The sequence below is a fragment of the Carassius auratus genome, chromosome 43 (assembly GCF_003368295.1).
Source record: "Carassius auratus strain Wakin chromosome 43, ASM336829v1, whole genome shotgun sequence".
NCBI lineage: Eukaryota > Metazoa > Chordata > Actinopteri > Cypriniformes > Cyprinidae > Carassius > Carassius auratus.
The window spans coordinates 21,094,015-21,105,353 of NC_039285.1; the positions used below are offsets into that span (position 1 = coordinate 21,094,015).

The following is an 11,339-nucleotide window of genomic DNA, read 5'->3' on the forward strand; positions in this document are numbered from 1 at the left end:
TCAAGATTTGGGAGATTGATTAAGCCAGTTAACAGACTGATACAGTCAATGTCAACTCAGAGAGTGTATGAAATTCATGAAATTTGAACTGTTCAATTGAGAACAACAAATAGGTTTGTTAAAGAGTTAAAATACTTTTTTTTTTTTTCTGCTTGTTTTTGTTAAATACATATTTTGCGAGTGTAATGAGTACATTAACGGGACATTATGGGTGTCGTGTAGAACTATGTACAAGGCATGGTTTTCTATGGGTTATTTTGGGATTAGCTACCCCTGGGTTTCCTTAATCTCGAACTGAACAAATCTAATGTGATTTCAGAAGATGTGGCATCCTTAGCAAGACTTTGTAAGTAATGCATAATCTGGTGTAAAACAGTGGGGGTGGATGTAGCAGGGATATGTTGTTACACCAGATTATAATTCATTATATATATATATATATATATATATATATATATATATTTGTTTTTATATATATGTATATATATATATATATATATATATATATATATATATATATATATATATATATATATTTGTTTTTATTATTAATTGTTTTGGGGCGTTTTATTTTGAAAATGTTGCGTGCTTTTATTGAATATAGTATGTACGTCGGCTGATGTCATACGTAGGTAAAGCGTTCAAAACGCAGCGCAATCGGAAGTTCGTCCTCTTTGCTTCAATGCCATCAGAGAGGAGAGGTACGATTTTCATGAGCTCCGTTCATTAAATGTTAAAATGTGTTATAAGTGTTCATGTCATGTCGGTGTGGCCAATACGAGAAAGTATTCTGTGTAATGTTATATTTGACCATTAGTTCGTGTTATTAACCTGGTAAATGTAGTTTATTTGAGTGCTCTTTACTGGTGAATAGTGCATTGCGTGAGATGGCGGCAAAGCGGCTAACATCTCAATTAAGGAATATTTATATATAGATAAATAGAAATTGATAAATAATAGATTGAGATGTTTAATTAAAAATATGTGTATGTATAATTATACTTTGTAAACAATATTAAATATATGTTTTAGTCTTTAATATATTTTGTATTTTGTACACTTAGGAGATATATTTTATATATATTGTATATTGCATTCATTGTTTGATCTGTGGTTAATTGCCTGGGGTACTTAACATGTATTCTGTGGTTAACAGGCATAATTAAGAGCTGTTGCAGATAACAGTGCCTGTCTGTTTGCTTGTTTTACTACACAGGTATGTCAAATAGTATTCAAGAAACACTGTAATGCTGTTTTGAATTATTGGTATATAAGAAGGACATGTTTGTGAATGTATTATTATATTATATGACTTAGTTTATTATTTTTATTACTCATACTATTATTATATATATTCTATATATTATGTGTGTTGTAAAGTGTGTGTATGTTACTCTTTGCTTCAATGCCATCAGAGAGGAGAGGCATAATTAAGAGCTGTTGCAGATAACAGTGCCTGTCTGTTTGCTTGTTTTACTACACAGGCACTACAATTAAATCCTCATCAGTTAAAAACCAGCTTTGTGTGGACAATTCTTTTATTTAACATCCATAAAACACAACGCAGAGGAACAACCGCTACACGTGCGGCCTCAGCGCGTTTCTTTCCAAAGCAGATGATGCGTGAGCTCGATGGTTAACGCGAAGGTAAACTTTGCCAAAAGATTATTAGACTTAAGTTAATTTGGCTCGTGAAGACAATTGAACGAAGTCAAATATCCGAAGACAATAAAGAAAAACTAAAATGAAACGAAAAGTAAAGAAGAATAAACGGAGAACCTTTTGAAGTCCTGTTGCAAAGCTGGGAGCCCTCTTTTCTCTCTGGCGGAATGCCCAGAATACAGGTTTCCCTGAGCTTTTATGTAAAAACCAGGTTTACACCTATTTTTCAGTATGAGCCAATGAAGTGTAAACAAACTGAGGCGGGAAAAATCTTCTTTGTTTGCTGATCTCCGCCCACTGGTCTAATTTATGGCGATGACAAAATTAAACATGTTTCTTAAGCAAGATCGTTCCTCTGAAACAATGCATCTTTTTGTAATTTGCTATCAAGATTCGTTACAGCCGTGTTTTTACGATTATACAGACACCAAGAACTATGATTTTACCAATCAAGTATACAGAGATACAGAGTTCTTAACTAAATGCATATAAAGTTTGCATTAAACATACAGTAACATTCATATATTCCACTATGCCGCATACATACATTTGAGCACAAAAAGGGAGACATTAAAATACATTTAGAGGTAGTTTTATAGGAAAAGGTCCATGGGCTAGCCAAAAATGCTTGTGCCTGTTTTTGAATGTGTGTGCGTCTGTTTCACTGGAATGTGTGATAGCTGCGAGTAAAACGGGTGGGTGTTGGTCTTCCCTTTGAAGTTCGATATTGTATCTCTGGATAGTCTCCAAGGTATTATAACTCTCATCCACGCCAGGACGTTGCCGTCATGGCGGCACCCAGGGTGGTGAGTTATGTTGAAAGAGGGTTGTAAAACGAAGGTCCTTGTTTTTTCTTTAACTCACGTTCTGGTCTTTGAGTGTAGAATGTGTCAAAGGGTCAGGATTCATTAATATGGAACAGATGGTTGAATACCATCCGCTCATTGGTGTTACATCCCCCCCTTTGTGGTCAGATGATGCCCTGTGGTCATTATCGGACAACACCCACCACCATGGTCGGATGGCAGGTGAATCCTGACAGTCGGAAAGCAGGTGTTTGTTAGGGCTGAGGACTCAACTCGATGAGGTCCTTATCCGGCTCTGGTGTGGTACCTTCCCTTCGGGGTTTCCATCGGAGACCTCCAATCCTAGTTGTCTTGAGTTTAGCTGCAGAGATTCGCATCTCGTTGAGTTTCCTGTATAGGACTAAGGCCACGCCAAGGGTCAGGGTGTGGCCGACGACCATGGAGATACACAGTGCTGTGTCAGCTGCAGTCCAGGCTTGGACAACAGGTGAGGTGTTCAGGATGGGCAATTGAGACAATGCTTGGAGGGCTGCATCGACGGGAGCAATGTCAATGAGCTGAGGCCCGCCTTTTTCAATCCACAGTTCCAACTCCGGACCTAGGGTGAAGTTGTAGTTCTTGAAGAAGGATGGGATTTCTAGTTCTGATTGGTACTCTTCACTCGGAAGATGGTATAACGCCAGATCGTCAAGGTGGAGGATGGCCCCTCGTGGGACTTGAATCCACATGCTCAGGTCAAGCAGGTTGACACGGGTGGCTGTGTCATGCTGGTCATAGGTCAGTGTAGCGGTACATACTGGAGTGGTAACAAGCCATCTATCACCTACAATCTCAGCTTGCGTCTCGGTGATGTGGCTGCGAGGCTGGGCATCGGCAGGGCAACGCGTGTCGCTGATCATGGGTTGCAACCCGCAGATTCCATCAGTATTGTCTCTGAGAAACGGTTTGCTGGGGCAGAGGTAGTGAATGTCTTTAGTAAAGGTGCACAGGTGCAGGTTTGGGGCTAAGTACAGCTGGGTGTTGCTGTCATGGTACGCCACCACCTCAGGGGTACGTATCTTGATATGAGTGTTATCCTTCACAGAAACCCACATTAACAATGTCTTTGAGTCTGTAGATTCGGCTTGACTCTATGATGGGTAAGTTCAGGAGGAAACTCATCTCCTTCTGCTCAGGATCCACGTAAAGGGGAATAGCACTACCTAGAGAGTAGGCAAGGTGGATTTGCATAGGATCAGTGGGTGTGGTGATGGCGGAAGCCAGCACATTTTGCACCAGGCTTAGGGGTATCAGGTATGGTGGAATTCTTCCCATGGCTAGACTGTCGATGGAAGAACTCACTTCCCGTAGCATGTCAGTCATTAATGCTGTGACCAGCTGTGTTTGGGCAAAGTCATTCTGGAACACAGTGAACAGCTGTTTCATGGAGTTCATGGTCTGGTTCAAAAGTACGCTGTGGGTGTTGAGAATGACCACCGTTCCTTTCAAAGTCTTTCCAAGGGTTTGCAATGATGCACTCTGTGTAGTGAGTTGCTCTTTTAGCTGTGGAAATTCAGTCTGAATTTCAGCCACATGCCGTCTCACAGTGGCTATATTTACTGCATTGACACTGGACATACCAATGTTGAACAGAGTTCCAACAGCAGCGGCGGCTCCGAGCAGCGCTCCCAGGAAACGTTTGGGGCGGCGGTTGTGTCCACCTAGTTCCACCTGGGTAACAGTCATCTTCTCAAGTTGGTTGAGCATGTGCTTGACATCGGCCTCGGCGTGCTGGAGGGAGTCCTCTGTCCAACGGGCACCGGCCCAGCTGTACTGGGTTACTGCGCGGGGGTAGTGTGCTCTGTAGACGTTGCGGGGGTCGAGTCGAACGTATACTTTCTGGGTGTACGTCCGACAATTCGTGATCAGGAGTCCTGGTTGCTCTCTCAATACAATGCCCGAGGCAGGACCCGGTGTGATGATGTCTGATGACGTCTGGCCTCTGGTTGACTGGAGGCACAGGATGAGAATCCACAGCAGCATCCTGTTACAGGCCAGAGAGAGAGAGAGAGAGAGGGAACAGGTCAGTGAGGTTTGTCCCGGGTTGGATGGGACAGTCTTTTCGCTTCGATGGCGGCGGTTGGTGTTTAGCTTGCATTGGCCCCTCCCTGTATTTCTCTGCTAGTGGCCACATGTCTCTTAATCTGGTTACAGTGGACCCATTTGAGAACTGGTTCTCTCGATCCCCGGCTTAGCTGGATTTGGTACGCAACTGGGGAGAGTTTGTTCATAATCTCATGAGGTCCCGTCCAGTGTGGCAGGAATTTCTTTGACTGCCGCTGGGGGCCTGTCTGAGTTGGCGGGGTGAAGCGTGAAATACAAGACCCTGTCGCCCACATTCAGTTCTTGGTGTGACGCTTTCCGGTCAGAGTATGCTTTCTGGCCTTCAGCGCTTTTTTGCAGGTGTTGCTGGGCAAAAGCAAATGTTGTTTTCAAGTGTCTATGGAGCTTGTCAAGGTACTGGAATGTGGTGTAAACGGTGACAAGGTTGGAGTCTCCTGGTTGATACAGCAAGTGTAGTGGCAGGGTCATCTGCCGCCCAGTCCTGAGTTCAAAAGGGGACACCCGTGTTGATTCCTGTGGGGTGGCTATGATGGCCATCAACATAAGGGGTAGTTTCACATCCCAGTCTTTCTGATTAGCAGACACATACTTTTTCAGCATGGCGACCACCGCTCGGTTCGATCTCTCTACCTGGCCGGATGCAATTGGATGGTGGCTGATGTGTAGTTTAGCTTGTACCCCTAGGCATTTCCAGATCTGTTGCATGATCTCGGCCGTAAAGTGGGTACCTCTGTCTGAGTTGACTCTCAGTGGCAATCCGAACCGGGAGAAGATACGGTTCATCAGGAGGTATGCAGTGGTTTGGGCAGTGTCATTGGGTGCTGGCAGACACTCTACCCACTTGGTAAACTGGCACACCACCGTGAGGAAGTACTTGTTGCCTCTTGTTGATCTGGGCAGGGGCCCTACCCAGTCGATTTGGAGGTCTGACCATGGGAACGTGATCCCTCTGCGTTGAAGTGGGGCTCTGTGGTTTGGGTTTGCTGGTGTGAACTGGCAGCACACAAGACATTCTCTGACGTACTCTGCCACATCTTGTTGCAAGCCGGGCCAAAAGGCCACCTGTCTCAGTGTGTCATACGTGGCTCTGGCACCGTGGTGTCCAGCACATGGTGTGTCGTGGGCGTACATTAGCATTACCCCCTTTTGGCATCGTGGCACCATGAGCCGTGGCGATGTGCTGTCATCAGGTGCAAACCACAGAATGTCATCTTGTACACGTAGCATGTGTCTGGTGTTATACAGGTGTCGGAGGCATGAGTCATCATTGAGCTCAGCTTCAGTGATAGGGTGGTTTGAGGGGTCAGAGAGGTGGTTAAGAATTGTCTTTATGGCAGTGTCAGAGGCTTGCATATAAGCAATGTCGTTGTTGGAGATCTGCGGAGTTAGCGATAGCGACTGTGAGGCGGGCACTGCCACAGGTGAAGGTCGTTTGCTGGGGGTTAACACTGCAACATCGGGGCTGGGTGTGGGTTCTGGGGGTGACCACACCTCCCCGTGTAGTGCGCCTGTTTTGGCGAGGGCGTCGGTTTTATAATTTAAGTCTTTGTCCAGCCCTGGTAGCTTAGAGTGTCCTTTTACCTTCTTCCAGTACACAGTCATATTGTGCATTTCGGTGATGTTATCACATTCTTGGAACTGATGGGCTGATGCGATCTGCAGAGTTATGAGAATGGCTGCTATTTCTGCATATTGTGATGACTGGGGACTGGGGACCTAACTTGAAATGTTGTGGGGAACACGGCTGGTCGTTGAGCCATAGCACTCCTGCACCTGCCTTAAGGATGCCATCGTGGTTGTAGGAGTATCCATCGACGTAGGCTGTGAGCATGCCCTGACACGCATTCTCTTCAAAGTACCTGTGACAGGTCGGTTGTTGCTGTTGGGGTTCTTGCACACCCATTTCTTCTGCAGATGTGTTATCAGAACAGTTTTGGCATGCGGCCAGGCCATTGCCCAGTGCAGACTTGTGATTCTGTGCATACCGTGCCTCAACATTGCGTCCTTGGAGAGCCATTAACCATGTGGCTATGCGTGAATTGACCACGCCATCTCGGATTTGCTGGCTGTTGAGGAACATTACTGGCTGGTGGCAAGTCTCTATGATAACTTTCTGTGCCCCAGTGTAATTGGAGAATCGCTGAATGGCCCATACAGTGCAGAGCAGAGCTTTTTCACAGTCTGAGAACTTACACTCTGGTGGAAGCAGTGTCTTGCTGGCATAGGCAACTACTTTCTTGTCTTGGTCATGCCGTTGGTACAGGCCAGCACTGAGACATTGGTTGGAAAACCCAGCTTCCAGGTAGAATTCCTTTTGTGGATCAGGGTAAGCAAGACACGGAGCTGTGCATAAATGTCTTTTTAGTTCTGGCGTGTTCTTGAGCCTCTGACCAGACGAAAGGGCAGTCTTTTTTTAGCAGAGCTGTCAGAGGTCTGGCAATGTCTGAGTAGTTTTCGATGAACTGTCGAGAGTAATTGCATACCCCTAGAAAACTCCGCAGCTCAGAAACGTTGGTGGGAGGCTTGATGTTTTGAATGGCATGAATGCGGTTTGACTGAGGTTCAATGCCTTGGGATCCGATGAGCAGGCCCACGTAGTTAATCTTAGTACGGCACCACTGTCCTTTGTGGAGGGCGGTCTTGGCTCCGGCGGTGGATAATTGGTTCAAAACATAGTCTATTTCTTTCAGGTGGTCGGCCACCGTTGTGCTCTTCATGAGAACATCGTCTACATAGATCAGGTTGCCTCTCATTCTAGCGTCTGGGCAGGCTTTGTTCAGAAAGATGTTGAATTTGGCTGGTGAGTTGGCGTAGCCGAATGGACACCTGTTGAAGGTGAACTGTCTGTTGCCAAATGTGAATGCCAACTTGTGTTTGTCTTCCGGGTGCACCGGAATGGTCCAGAATCCAGAGGCCACATTAAGTGTAGAGAAGATTGTGGCTCCTCTGATTCGGGGTAGTTCTTGTTCTAGCTGGGTCATGGGCCATCGTGACAGCGGCACCTGTTGATTCAGTTTCCTGTTTTCAATGGTGGGTCGCCATTTGCCGTTAGGTTTGAGGACGGGCCAGATGGGGGCTGAGTAGGTGCGGTTGCATGGACGGATGACCCCCTTTTCAAGCATAGATTCGATGATCTCCTGCACTGGTTTGTGTGAGGCGATGGGAATCTTGTACTGTCTGACAAAAGTGGGAGGAGCATCAGGGTGCGTAGGGATGCGCACCGTGTGGAGGTTGGTGAGTCTTTGGCAAAGGATTCTTTGAACTTATACAGAACTTGTCTGAGTCCTTGACGATCCGTATCGCTCTGAAGTGCATTAGCGTCTTGTAGAATTTGCTGCACTTGAGATTCAAAACCTGGGTAAGGCTCCTCAATCGATGTGTCATCAGTCGGTTTGTTATTGAGAGGTGTAGTAGGTTCATTAGCCTCACCGACGTTCTGGTGGGAGACTGTGTATATTGTGAGGTGTTGGTCCTCGGTCAGCTCCGTTCTGCACACTTGGTCTTTACACACCGACATAACAGATGTGATGGCAATGAGTTTGAAGGGTGCAGTGAACAATGTATTGTCTGTACTCCCTTCAGGTATCAGTGCAGGTGGAATGGGACCAATGACAGGTAGTACAAGTTCAAAATCATGAAAGTCATGGCTCACTAGCCATCCCAGCCGGTAGGCCTTGGGAATGTTGATGTCAGTTGCCGTGCAGTTGTTGAACAGGATGTAGACTACACGAGATGACACTTCAGTGAGGGGTGTGGCTTCCAGTGTGAGTCCGAGTTCCACACATTCAGGTGAGGGTTGGAAGAAACCCAGCGTGTGGTTTAAGGTTTGACCCCATCGCATGTTGAGCCGAATAGCGACCCCTTTGGCGTAGGCTGGTACCACCATTTCCTGTTCGTTGACTAAAGTGCAGACTTCTGGGATGGTCTGCCCTGATATGAGGTTGTCATGGTTGATGGAAACGTGTGGCTGCAAAGTCAATGGGGCCCATACAACTTCATTAAAAGTGTCCACATGAGCCTTGAGCCGAATCAAGAGGTCTGCTCCAATGTAAACATCGTGGGGCAGGTCCGGAAGGACCAGGAAATAATGAGTCAGGCACCGGTAATTCCATTTCACATGCAAAGCGCAGATTCCTCTAGCAGACTGCATTGAGGATGGGTGTGAGTTCAAAGGGAAACGAGTGCGCTTGCTGGCATAAGGGAGGTCAGGTGTCTTCTCAGTGATTGCATTGTATAGTGAGAGACTAATGGCTGAGTTGTCTGGCCATATGGCCAGAATACTGTTCGTTGTTATATCATGCAGCTGCAGTTCGGTTTTGACCTTGGGGCAGTAGGTATCAGAGTCTTTAGTGGCCTTGAAGGTACAGAGGATCGAACTTGAGCCTTGGTTCGTTGTTGAGGCTGGGTACCTATGGCTGGCTGCTGGGGTTCCCGTGACTTCTGTGAACTGACAGTCTGGCTTGGTGGGAATTCTCGTGACCTCTGTGACCTGACCGTCTGGCACCGGCGACCTGTGTGGCTGGAGGGGAAGAGGTTCTCGCACTTGAGCCCAGACTTTCAGCTGTTTGAAATCCAGTAAAGGCTCAAAGCGATCTAGCAGGTCTTTCCCGATGAGAAATGAATAATTGTTCATTGGTGAGACATAAATAGGATGTACTAGACTCATAGGACCAATCGTCAGGTGGATGGGAGCTACATTTCTGAGCTGAATGTCTTTTTGGCTGTATGACTGCACATTCAGCTTGCAAGTGTGAAAATTTAGAGTTCGATTCTGTCTCTGAACTTCAAATTTGAGCTTATCAAATAGTTGAGCTGAAATCAACGTGAGGTCTGAGCCTGTGTCCACAAGGGCTTCGAGTCTCATTTCCTTTTCTAAAGTGATGGTTAGGTAGAGTTTCCGAGCCACTCCCTTCTCGATCAGGTTCCCCAGGAGTTTTGGTGTTGGGGCTTGTGTGTTGATCGATAAGCAGTTAGGGTATGCTTTGTGTGTTTCGTTGTGGGTACAGATAACCAAAACAGCACTTTCTGGCACCTCAGTGTGTGGGATGATGGTTTCTGGGTCAGGAGGTGCAGACGTCAGCTGGACTGAGTGGGTGTTGCTATTGTTTGATGAGGCAACAGCTAGTTCAATAGTTTGTGGTTGAAAAACAGTGTTCTGTGTGCTTGTTTCAGTTGTGGAGACGTCTGGAGTGGTGCTGGTTTCAGGCATAAGGTTTAGTCATGCGGTGTCTGGTTTATCCTTCTTGTCCTCCTTGTGAGGTTTCTTTTGAAGGAACTCTCTCAGTATTCTCAGAAGTTCTGCAGCTTTGGATGTGGCTGCACTTTCCTTGTTAGATGTGGGCTCAGCCTTGAGTTTCCAAGCATCACGTCGAGAGTGTTCCCCCTCCCGCCTCCCTGGGCTTGGTGTTCTGGAGGCTGGAGGTTGGCTATTTCTGGGTCTCCGGCCGGCTTCCCAGGTGCCCCCCCCCCCTTTTGGTTATGGGAGGGGCGAGGCCGGTCCCAGGATATTCCAGAGCGGTCGTTCTGGTGCTTCGGACGGGCACCACCACCGCGACCGCGCTGCCCTCTGCTGGCTTGGAACGGTCTTGACTCTCTGTTGCTGGGTGTATAACTGGGGTGCTGTTGGGCCCCCTCTAGGGTCAATTCTGAATAGGACTCAGAGACAGAGCAAATAGTTGGGTGTTTTACAGTCTTTTCTGACACAGTCTTTTGTTTGGTGTAGGCCTTATGTGCTAACTCACGTAACTGTTGCGTTGACATGCTACGTGGGCACGCTAACACTCCAAAATGGTGGCTGACAGTAGGATGGAGGTTTCGCAGAAACAAAGTTCGTAAGTTGACGTCTTACTCCATGCCTGGTTCATTCCTTGCTCCGAAGTAGGCAGGTCACAGTCGGTTGTAGAAATTTGGTGGGGTTTCAAGTCGACCTTGCTTGAGGTCCATTGCGGTTACTAGCCCTTGGTCTGATTCTGGATCAGAGAATTCACGCACCAAAGCTTTTTGCAGTTGCTGGTAGTCCATTTTGACAGTCTCTGGTTGACGGTCTAAGAAACTGCGTACCTCACGACTGGACGTAATTCTGAGCAGGTACACTTTGTCCCAAGTGGTTACGTTGGTGACAGTTTGCAAGTGAAAGTCTATATCTTGTAAATAAGCGTGAATGTCGTGGCCTCCTGCAGGATCTGGGTTGAACGTAGGGATGTTTCTAGCCAGCTTGTCCAGTTCTTTTGGAGTTATGTGTCCGTGGCTGGTGACCCGGACTTTCTGGAAGGGTTTTCCTTCCCCCACTGCTGACAGGGGTTCGTGGAGGCTGGCTGGTGACATTTTGAAAAGCAGGCTTTCACCCCCTTTTTCAGCTCGAAGTTCTTGGCTGACAGGCTGGGGTTCACTGGCCAGGGGAAACTCTGTGGAGTGTGTTTCCTCTTTCTGTTCACGTTGCAGGCTATAAGAATGTTTCAGTTCTCTGTGAACCATGTCAAGTTCATCTATTAGAAAGTCTTTACGCTGTGTAAGGTCGTGAATTTCAGCTCGGGCCATTTTCAGGTGATTTTCATAGGCCTTAACTTTAGCATCTCTTTCTTTCAGTTCGATTTCAGCCCTTTCAAGGAGAGTGTCACCTTGTCTGAGCTTTGCTTCGAGTCTCTCTCGGGTTTCTCACTCCAAATGTTCTCTTTGGTCTGTGTCCAGACGAAGATTCTCCAGGGCATTTTGAAGTCTTTCCACTTCTTTCTGTAGCTCTGGATCTGTAGCGTTCTCTTTCTCGTGCTG

The 11,339-nt window shown here is 46.7% G+C and overlaps 1 long non-coding RNA gene across 1 annotated transcript; it reads left to right on the top strand.

Annotated features, from left to right (window-relative positions):
- The first annotated feature begins 565 nt into the window (after positions 1 to 565).
- LOC113061303 (uncharacterized) lies at positions 566 to 1,518 on the top strand. Its single transcript, XR_003278348.1, has 2 exons — positions 566 to 701; positions 1,157 to 1,518. It is a non-coding gene; the product is annotated as an uncharacterized LOC113061303 (long non-coding RNA).
- The last annotated feature ends 9,821 nt before the right edge of the window (positions 1,519 to 11,339 follow it).